Here is a 10,978-nt window from a genome sequence, read left to right as displayed (position 1 = left end):
TACACACAGAAATAGAAACGGCTGAATTTACACTAGAAACGAGGGCCAGACCCTCCCTCAACACTTCACACCCTTATGCAACACACAATGCACACAGGGGAACCATGTTGTCACAGCCCTACCTCCTGGCACTGGTGTGTGGCTGGTTCCTTTCCCTCTTTGCTGGGAAAAGATTAGCTGTTTGGACAGAAGCTTTATTGCCTCAGGAGAGCCCTGGACCTGGGGCTGCCGGTCTGGGCCAAACACCCACAGAAAGTGAGAGACAAACACCCTTCAGGCAAGAGGGCTTCTCCCAGCAGAGCCCAAGGGTTCAACTCAGCAGCAACAAACCCCTCTGGGCTCGGCAGGACCAGAATCAACCCAGCACCCCTCAGGTGAGATTTACTGTCATGAGCATCAATGAAGGGTCCTGTGGCACCTTATAGACTAACAGAAAAGTTTTGAGCATGAGCTTTCGTGAGCACAGACTCACGTCATCAGTGAGTTTGTGCTCACGAAAGCTCATGCTCAAAACTTTTCTGTTAGTCTCTAAGGTGCTACAGGACCCTTCATTGCTGTTACAGATCCAGACTAACACGGCTACCCCTCCGATACTTGTCATGAGCATGTATCTTTGGGGCCCTGCTCTGAGGGGAGCAGGGGTCTGGTACCATCTCAGTCTGAGATGTAGCAGTGCCTTTCCCCTGCCTCACTCTTCAGCTTCTCTGGGAACCTGCCTGTGCTCCCAGCTGACCGGTTGCCTCCAGCCGACACAGGAGTCCTACACGAGAGACCCTCACAGCTTCAGACAGCTCCCATCATAGCTTGCTGTTCCCAGTGGGGGGATCCTGATACTCCGCCTTATGCTAAACCCACAGAGCACCAAGAGCGGGGTGAGAGGATGGGAGGACCGTGCCTGCACCTGGCTTTCAGACAGCAACAAAGCCCTCCCTGCCAGTCTGCGCCTTGCTCATGCAGGGAGTGTGGCAGAAGGAACGCAAGGCTGCTGAAGGCTGGGAGGAACGTGTCTCCCAGAGGTCATGCGCATGAGACTGCAAAGGTGTGCATGTGTGTTACCTTTCAGGCAAAGCCTGATGGGTAGCAAGTCAGCCGTGAGATTTGGTCTATTGTAAACATGTAGTTGTAAAATCACAATTTAAGCTGACACTTAGTGCGGGAGTTGGGAGATCTCACCAATGCTGTGGGCTGTTGTGGGGGACAGGGCAGTCGCCATAGCTGCGTTAGACATTGATTACACAGGGCTCCCTGGTTTAAAGTATTGTAAAGGAGGAGAGGAGGGGTACTGGTTGATTCAGTTTCCTGAGTGCCTTGGTCCTGCCTGTGCCTTGGTTATATAGCTATAAGACTGTCTTGACTAACTTTACCCCCTGTGTTAAAAGATAGAGCTGGGTACTAGGGTGGTTGTTATACTGTGCACTAGAGATACCAAGAGCTGAAATCACAGGGCTCTGTCTTAGGGTAAGTCTAAGCAGTGGGGTTGGGAGTGATGACAGCAGGCAGCTGGTAGGAGTGGCAGGGGATGACAGTGACCAGTGGGTAGATGGCAGGAGCTGCGGTGGACTGGCAGGCGGCTCGTAGGAGTGGTGGTGGCCAATGGTGAGTGGCGGGTGGCTGGTAGGAAGAGTGGTTGATGATGGCAGACAGTGGCAGCAAGGGGAGGCTGCAGACAAGTGGACAGCTACTACTGCCCTGGTGATGTATCTGCGGACTTTGGGTTTGGGACTGCACCGCAGAAGGTACATCCTGTAACTGTGTGTCGGGTAAAGGGCCAAGAGCCCCAGCAAGAGACTGGGTTCTACTGCATATGGGGATGGGATCTGGGTGAAGGGGGTTTGTCTCTTCTTTGCTTAGACACACTGCGTCTGTCACTGTAACCTGGGGGTAGGTTATGGTCATTAAACAAACCATTTCTATCTCAGACTCTGTGCTTGCGAGGGGGGAGAACCGCCTCACAGGCACCCAGCACGGGGGTGAAATTGTCCCAGGCCACTGGGTGGGGGCTCGAGCCGGTTGGTCGTATCCTTGACAGGAAAACCCCACAGGAGTTGAACCCGGCCCTTCTGGCCGGCATCTGGCGTTAATAGAAGGGTTACACTCAGATCCAAGAGCTGCTTTCAGCAGGCAGACAATGTGCTTTTTGCATCCTTTAGTGATGTTAATGGTAAGGCAGAACAGGCCTAGGAAGACTTCAGCTCCAGCAGATTCCAAGTAGTGCTGGTGTGTTTGCAGGTGTGAAAGTCCCTGTGAAAGACACCCACAGCTTCCTTCAGCCTAAAGCTCAAAAAGTAATAACAAAATGTTTTTAAATACATTAGAAGCAGGAAGCCTGCTAAAAACTAGTGGGTCCCCTAGACGATACAAATATGAAAGGAGCAATCAAGGACAATAAAGCCACTGCAGAGAGACTAAATGATTTCTTTGCTTCAGTCTTCACGGCTGAGGATGTTGGGGAGATTCCCAAACCTGCAACATTTTTTGTGGGAAATGAAACTGAGGAACTGTCCTGAATTGGAGTCATTAGAGGAGGTTTTGGAACAAATAGATAAACTTAATGTTAACAAATCACCAGGACCTGATGGCATTCATCCACGGGTTCTGAAAGAACTCAAAAGGGACATTGCAAAACTATTAACACCAGTTTGTAACCTGTCCTTTGGAGCAGCTTCCATACCTAATGACTGAAAGATATGACGCCAATATTTAAAAAGGGCTGTAGAGGTGACCCTGGCAATTACAGACTGGTAAGTCTAACGTCAGTCCCAGGCAAATTACTTGAAACAATAGTAAAGAATAAAGTTGTCAGGCACCTAGAAGAACATAATTTGATGGGCAAAGGTCAATATGGTTTCTGCAGAGGGACATCATGTCTCACCAACCTGTTAGAGTTCTTTGAAGGGGTTAACAAACATGCAGACAGGGGAGCTCTAGTGGATATAGTATACTTAGATTTCCAGAAAGCCTTTGACAAGGTACTTCATCAAATGCTCTTCTGTAAATTAAGTTGTCCTGGGATAAGAGGGAAGGTCCTTTCATGGATTGAGAACTGGTTAAGAGACAGGAAACAAAGGGTAGGCATAAATGGTAAATTTTCCAAATGGAGAGGGGTAACTAGTGGTGTCCCCCAAGAGTCAGTCCTAGCACCAATCCTGTTCAATTTATTCATAAATGATCTGGAGAAGGGGGTGAGCAGTGAGGTGGCAAAGTTTGCAGATGACACTAAACTGTTCAAAATAGTCAAGACAAAGGCAGACGGTGAAGAACTTCAAAAAGATCTCATCAAACTGAGTGACTGGGCAACAAAACGGCAAATGAAATTTAATGTGGATATGTGTAAGGCAATGCACATTGGAAAAAATAACCCCAGCTGTACTTACAATATGGTGGGGGCTAATTTAGCTATAACTAATCAGGAAAGAAATCTTGGAGAGTTCCTTAAAAACATCCACACCGTGTGCAGAGGAAGTTAAAAAGGCAAATAGGATGTCAGGTATTATTAAAAAAGGGCTAGAAAATAAGACAAGGAGTATCTTACTGCCCCTATATATATCCATGGTACGCCCACATCTCAAATACTGTGTACAGATGTGGTCTCCTAAATGTGACAAAGTCCCTTGCCAGCCCCTGTGGGTCCCTGCGCTTCCTGGCAGTTCTCTGTTGCCTCAGAGACTCACGGAGGCCCCTTATCCACCCAGGCCTTTCCAGAGGAAGGAGTCTCTGCTTAGCGAGACATCCTCATCATAGGCAAGTCCAGAGTGGGACGGATAAAGCCAGTCCCCTTGCACGCCCGCGCCTGCTCCAGTGGAGTAATCCCTCTTGGGAAGGGTAGGGGGAATCCAGACCCGCCCTCTACCCTGGACTCTGGCCCAGGGTCCCTCCAAGGACAAGAGGAAACTGGTAGGGCCTTCACCCCTGCCCCAAAGTAGCAACCTCACCCTAGGCCACTTCACCCACCGCATGGTACTTTCTCGCTCGCTCGCTCACTCTGCTCTCGCTCAGCTCCTCTGGTGCACCTTCCAAAACCTTCCCCGATGGGGAGCCTTTTATAGGGAGCACAGGGCCCAGCTGACCAATGAGGGCTTGGGCCTAGTCAGGGAACGAAAAAACATTGGCCCACCGTCCAGTATACCGTCCTTCTAGAAGGTTTCTGAAGCTTCCAGGTAGGGATCTGCCACATAAACTAAAGAAAGATATTCTGGCACTGGAAAAGGTTCAGAAAAGGGCAGCTAAAATGATTAGGGGCTTGGGACAGGTCCCGTATGAGGAGAGGCTAAAAAGATTGGGACTTTTCAGTTTAGAAAAGAGGAGGCTGAGGGGGGACACGATAGAGGATATAAAATTACGACAGGTGTGGAGAGGGTGAATAAGGAGAAGTTATTTACTTGTGCCCATAAGACAAGAACTAGAGGACACCAGATGAAATTAATGGGTAGCAGGTTTAAAACTAATAAAAGAAAGTTCTTCTTCACTCAGCGCATAGTTAACCTGTGGAACTCCTTGCCAGAGGAGACTCTGAAGGCTGGGACTATAACAGAATTTAAAAAAGAGCTGGATAAATTCATGGAGGTTAGGTCCATAAAAGCTATTAGCCAAGTGTAGGAACGGTGTCCCTGGCTTCTGATTGTCAGAGGCTGGAGATGGATGGTAGGAGACAAATTGCTTGATCATTGTCTTTGGTCCACCCCCTCTGGGGCACCTGGCACTGGCCACTGTTGGCAGACAGGCTACTGGGCTCGATGGACCTTTGGTCTGACCCAGTATGGCCGTTCTTATGTTCAGTGGGTCATTCAGTGCTTATCCCAGAGCTGTGATTGTAGAAAGGTTACCCCAGACGGGAGGAGCAGAAATACAGACAATCTTGGGAAGATGCAAATTCCTCTTATCTTCCTGTGGCCACGTGGCTTGTGCTTTCTTTGTTGCAGCCACAAGCTGCCCAGCATGTAGCCTGGAAGCCTTAGGGTTCTGGGAATGGCCAGACCTACTTGCTGAGCCTTCAGCTGTAGCCCTTGCTTTCTCACTGGGCCCGTTGAATAGCTGATGGTGCAGAACAGGCCATCGAGCAGGATAGACAGTGTGTTGCCCAATTGTATCTGTGTGACCAGAAACACAGCACAAGTTTTGTAACAGACAAAATACGAAGGTTGCACACCTATAAGTGAGATTCTGATATCTGACAGATAAAAACACTTTTCAACCACTGCCACCCCAGCTCAATCAGAAAGGAGGAGAGGGTCTTGGCCACTTGGCTGCAGACTTGCTTGGTTTCCTTCAGCTCAGAACCCCACTTTCACTTTCCGGCCTGCCAGTAGCCACCCCGGGCACCATGAAACCAGCCAGCCACATCTCTGGGATTTGGCAGAATGAAGAGTGGTGCTCTGTTAATGGCACTGAGGTGCCAAGCTTCTCCTCTGCCTTACTTCTTTTGTCCCCTTCCTGCCTCACTTCTTCCTTTAGCAACTCACGCAAAGGAAGCCAGCAGGAACAGCTGGCCTCCGAGGGCAGAGGAGGCTAATGCAGATGCCTTCAGCAGGTGACTGGTGACTAACCCCTCTAGCTTTCTTAGGCTGATACTCAAGGTGCATTCTCCACCAATGATATCATCCTCTGTCAGGTGGGAGTTGGGGTCAGCCCAGGGAAAGGCCAGGGCCAACTGTGCCTTTTCCCCTGCTATTTAGGGGGTGTCCAACACACTGGCCATCTCCAGATGTGGAGAACGGGACAGTGCACTGTGGCAAAGTAGCTTGAGGCTGAGGCGGCATGTGGCTTGGGTGGCTGGTGCATGGCTGCCACATGGCTTGAGCAGCTTGGATGTTTGGAGTGTTGCTGCTGCATAGCTTGGTGGTTCAGGCGGCTAGCAGGCACTTCAGGCAACGAGTGTGGCTGGTGGTAGCTCAGGCAGCTGCTGCTCTGCTTGGGCAGCTGCCCATGGCTCAGGGGTAACATGGCTCCAGTGAGTCATTGTTTGGGGGAGTTGGGTGCCTGGCCATGAGTGGAAGGTGTGTAGGGTGCCTGGATAGGGGGCGGTGCCAGGCGGGGGGAGCAGCACTTGGCTTGACGAGGGAGGGCATGTGTTGATTTGTTCAAGTGCTTTTGGACACAACTGGTCTATTTGGTTGCCACCCCCAAATAAGCCCATGCAGAGCAGAGAGCAGCTGGCTGTATGACACCTGTGTTAGGTGTAACAGGTGTAGAGTCCCAGTCAATGTCCCCACCTGAGACTGTGCCTACAGCAAGCACCTCTAGAGCCCCTCATAGAAAGTGAAAATCCAGCAGAGGAGGTGATTTAATGGAGCCAGAGGCACTGTGGCTGCACTGAGGGTAAACACAGGTGCTCGGTGATCCATACTTCCGGATGTTGTAAGGGCTTACTAGATAGGTGGTGGTGTAGTGTTCAGTAGAGCTGCTGTCTAAGCAGTGGATGTGAGTTCAAGCCCAGCTAACACAGGTTCAGCTCTTCCTCTCTGTATGGCAATCAGCCTGCTGGAAGCAGAGAGAGGAGATGACCTGCCCTGTTGAGGGATGGGAAGAAGAGCGTCGTAGGCTACGGTGCTTGGTGAAAGCTAAGGCCCATCAGCTGAAGCTCAGAGGCAGCTGTTATGGAATACACAATCTATTTAATGGCAAATGGGCCCAGGACAAGAGGAAAATTAGGTATCTAGCCACCAAGAGCAGCATGGAGGTGGGTTTGAACCCCCTGCACACACACACAAGGAAGTGAAAAGTAAGGGGGAGAAAGAGAATGTGAACCTGCCTTCTAGGGGCTGAGGCTGCTCAACATCTTCTGGGGCTGCTAGGTCCCAGTGGTTTAATATTAAATGCTGTTGCCACTTTCACAGTTGTGCCTCTCACTGACAGTAAGGGGTGGGTGGTCTAAGGTGCTGACCTGTCTCTGTTTCCTACCTCGGGTCTTTCCCCTCCCCAGGCCCCGAGGCTGTCAGTTATGATGTATTTCCAATACAGTCCAATGTGCTTCTCCCACCCAGATGATGACACACATGAAGAGTTACCAGAAGTGATTTGAGTGTCCTTCACAACAAGCTACCACTCACTCCCCCCACCCCATGACCCAGAGCTGGCTGGTGGGGCTGGGTTGTTCCTCACACACCACGCTAAGCATCGCCATTTGCAATGTGGGAACAAGGAAAAATACTTCACAAAATCTGAAAACTTTCCCATTTCCCACAAGGGGGAGGACCAAGAGGAGCATCCCATGTGTGGCAACCTTTAAACAAACCCAGAAACAATCCTGAGAAATCACTCACTCGGCCACACACAGCATCACTTTCCCCTGTTCAGATCCTTTTGTTTTCCATAGCAGCTTCTAACACAGAACCTCCTGTTCTTCTTCTAAAACGGAGACCACAAGTTCCAAACACCTAATTTCTTTCCTTGCTGCACTCACCCCTTCGTACTTCTAGCACATGAAGCTGATCATAGAATCACAGAACGCTAGGACAGGAAGAGACCGTGAGAGGTCATCAAGTCCAGCCCGCTGCCCTCATGGCAGGACCAAGTACTGTCTAGACCATCCCTGACAGACATTTATCTAACCTGTTCTTAAATATCTCCAGTGATGGAGATTCTACAACCTCCCTGGGCAATTTATTCCACTGTTTGACCACCCTGACAGTTAGAAACTTTTTCCTAATGTCCAACCTAAACCTCCCTTGCTGCAGTTTCAGCCCATTGCCTCTTGTTCTGTCCTCAGAGGCCAAGAAGAACAAGTTTTCTCCCTCCTCCTTATGACACACTTTTAGATACCTGAAAACCGCTATCATGTCCCCTTTAATCTTCTTTTTTTCCAAACTAAACAAGCCCAAGTATTTCAGCCTTTCATCATAGATCATGTTCTCTAGATCTTTGATCATTCTTGTGGCTGTTTTCTTGACCCTTTCCAATTTCTCCACATCTTTTTTGAACTGTGGTGCTCAGAACTGGACACAATACTCCAGCTGAGGCCTAACCAGCGCAGAGTAGAGCGGAAGAATGACTTCTCATGTCTTGTTCACAACACACCTGTTCATGCATCCCAGAATCATGTTTGCTTTTTTGCAACAGCATCACACTATTGACTCATATTTAGCTTGTGGTCCACTATAACCCCTAGATCCTTTTCTGTCATACTCCTTCCTAGACAGTCGCTTCCCGTTCTGTACGTGTGAAACTGATTGTTCCTTCCCAAGTGGAGTACTTTGCATTTGTCTTCATTAAACTTCATCCTGTTTACCTCAGACCATTTCTCCAATTTGTCCAGATCATTTTGAATTTTGACCCTATGCTCCAAAGCAGTTGCAACCCCTCCCAGCTTGGTATCATCTGCGAACTTAACAAGTGTACTTTCTATGCCAATATCTAAATTGTTGATGAAGATATTGAACAGAACCAGTCCCAATACAGACCCCTGCGGAACCCCACTTGTTATACCTTTCCAGCAGGGTTGAGAACCATTAAGAACTACTCTCCGAGTACGGTTATCCAGCCAGTTTTGCACCCACCTAATAGTAGCCCCATCTAAGTTGTATTTGCCTAGTTTATAGATAAGAATATCATGTGAGACCATATCAAACGCCTTACTAAAATCTAGGTATACCACATTCAATGCTTCTCCCTTATCCACAAGACTTCTTATCCTATCAAAGAAAGGTATCGGATTGGTTTGACATGATTTGTTCTTCGCAAATCCATGCTGGCTGTTCCCTATCAATTTACCACCTTCCAAATGTTTGCAGATGATTTCCTTAATTATTTGTTCCATTATCTTTCCTGGCACAGAAATTAAACTGACCCATCTGTAGTTTCCTGTGTCATTCTTATTCTCCTTTTTATAGCTGGGTACTATGTTTTGCCCTTTTTCAGTCTTCTAGAATCTCTCCTGTCTCCCATGATTTTCCAAAGATAATAGCTAATGGCTCAGATACCTCCAGCATCAGCTCCTTGAGTATTCTAGGATGCATTTCATCAGGCCCTGGTGACTTGCAGACATCTAACTTTTCTTATTGATTTTAACATGTTCTTTTTTTATTTTATCTTCTAAACCTACCTCTTTCCCACTAGCATTCACTATATTGGACATTCCTTCATCAGACTGCTCAGTGAAGACCAAAACAAAGAAGTCATTAAGCATCTCTGCCATTTCCAAGTTTCCTGTTACTGTTCCTCCCTCCTCACTGAGCAATGGGCCTACGCTGTCCTGGTTCTTCCTCTTGCTTTTAATGTATTTATAAAAAGTCTTCTTGTTTCCCTTTATGTCCTTAGCTAATCTGAGCTCATTTTGTGCCTTTGCCTTTCTAATCTTGCACCTGCATTCCTGTGTTGTTTGCCTATATTCATCCTTTGTCCTAGTTTCCATTGTTTATATGGACTGGGTATATAAGGTGTTTGTACACCAATGCCAGAAACCTGGGTAACAAGCAGGAGGAATTAGAAGCCCTGGCTCAGTCCAAGAACTATGACTTGATTGGATGACTCGCATGACTGGAGCGCTGGCATGAAAGGGTATAAACTGTTCAGAAAGAACAGGCAAGGGAGAAAAGGAGGAGGAGTTGCACTGTACGTAAGAGAGCACTATGAGTGCTTGGAACTCCAGTACATAGAGGGAGAAAAGCCTGTTAAGAATCTATGGGTCAAGCTTAGTGGTGTAGGAAACACTGGAGATGTGGTGGTTGGTGTCTGCTACAGGCCACCAAATCAGGGTGATGAAGGAGATGAGGCTTTGTTTAGACAACTGAGAGACGTTTCCAGATCGCGGGCTCTCGTTATCGTGGGGGACTTCAATTACCCTGACATCTGTTGGGAGACCAATACGGCGGTACACAAGCAGTCCAGGAAATTTCTGGAGAACGTTGGGGATCACTTCTTGATACAAGTGCTGAAGGACCCGACCAGAGGTCGTGCGCAGCTCGACCTGCTGCTTACAAACAGGGAGGAACTAATAGGGAAGGTAGAGGTGGGGGACAACCTGGGAAGCAGTGATCATGAGATGACAGACTTCAGGATCCAGACCAAAGGAAGGGAAGAGAGAAGTAAATTACACACCTTGGACTTCAGAAAAGCAGACTTTGACTTCTTCAGGAACCTCATGGGCAGAATCCCCTGGGATCCTACCATGAAGGGAAAAGGAGTCCAGGAAAACTGGCAGTATTTTAGGGAAGCCCTATCGAAGGCACAAAAACAGACCGTCCCAATGCACAGCAAGAGAAGTAAATATGGTAGGAGACCAGACTGGCTTAATGGGGAAATCCTTGGAAAACTTAGGCACAAAAAGGGAGCTTACAAAAAGTGGAAACTTGGACAGATGTCTAGGGAGGGGTATAAACGTATAGCTCGAGAATATAGGGCAGTTATCAGGAAGGCGAAAGCGCAACTGGAATTGCAACTTGCGAGGAATGTGAAGGATAACAAAAGTTTCTACAGGCATGTTAGAAAAAAGAAGGTGATCAGAGAGGGTGTGGGGCCACTACTGGATGAGGGAGGTAACCCAGTGACAAGATGTAGGGAAAGCTGAAGTACTTAATGCTTCCTTTGCCTCTGTCTTCATGGACAAGGACAGCTGCTGGACTAATGCGATAAGTGATGCATTGTAGGATGAAGGTGGACAGCCTTTGGTGGAGAAAGAACAGGTTAGGAGCTATCTAAAAAAGCTAAACATACATAAATCTATGGGCCTGGACATAGTTCATCTGAGGGTTCTGAGGAAGTTGGCGTATGGTGTTGACGAGCCCTTGGCCATTATCTTTGAAAAGTTGTGGAGATCGGGAGAGATCCCGGATGATTGGAAAAAGGCAAATGTAGTGCCCATCTTCAAAAAAGGGAAGGACGATCCAGGAAACTATAGGCCAGTCAGTCGTACATCAGTCCCTGTAAAAATCATGGAGGGGCTCCTGAAGGAAGTCATTTTGAGGCACTTGGAGGAGGGGAAAGTGGTCAGGAATAGTCAGCATGGATTCATGCAGGGCAAGTCATGCCTGACCAATCTGATTAG

The sequence above is a fragment of the Carettochelys insculpta genome, chromosome 25 (assembly GCF_033958435.1).
Source record: "Carettochelys insculpta isolate YL-2023 chromosome 25, ASM3395843v1, whole genome shotgun sequence".
NCBI classification, from domain to species: Eukaryota; Metazoa; Chordata; order Testudines; family Carettochelyidae; genus Carettochelys; species Carettochelys insculpta.
The sequence above is the reverse complement of the archived record's forward strand: the minus strand, read 5'-3'. Positions refer to the sequence as shown.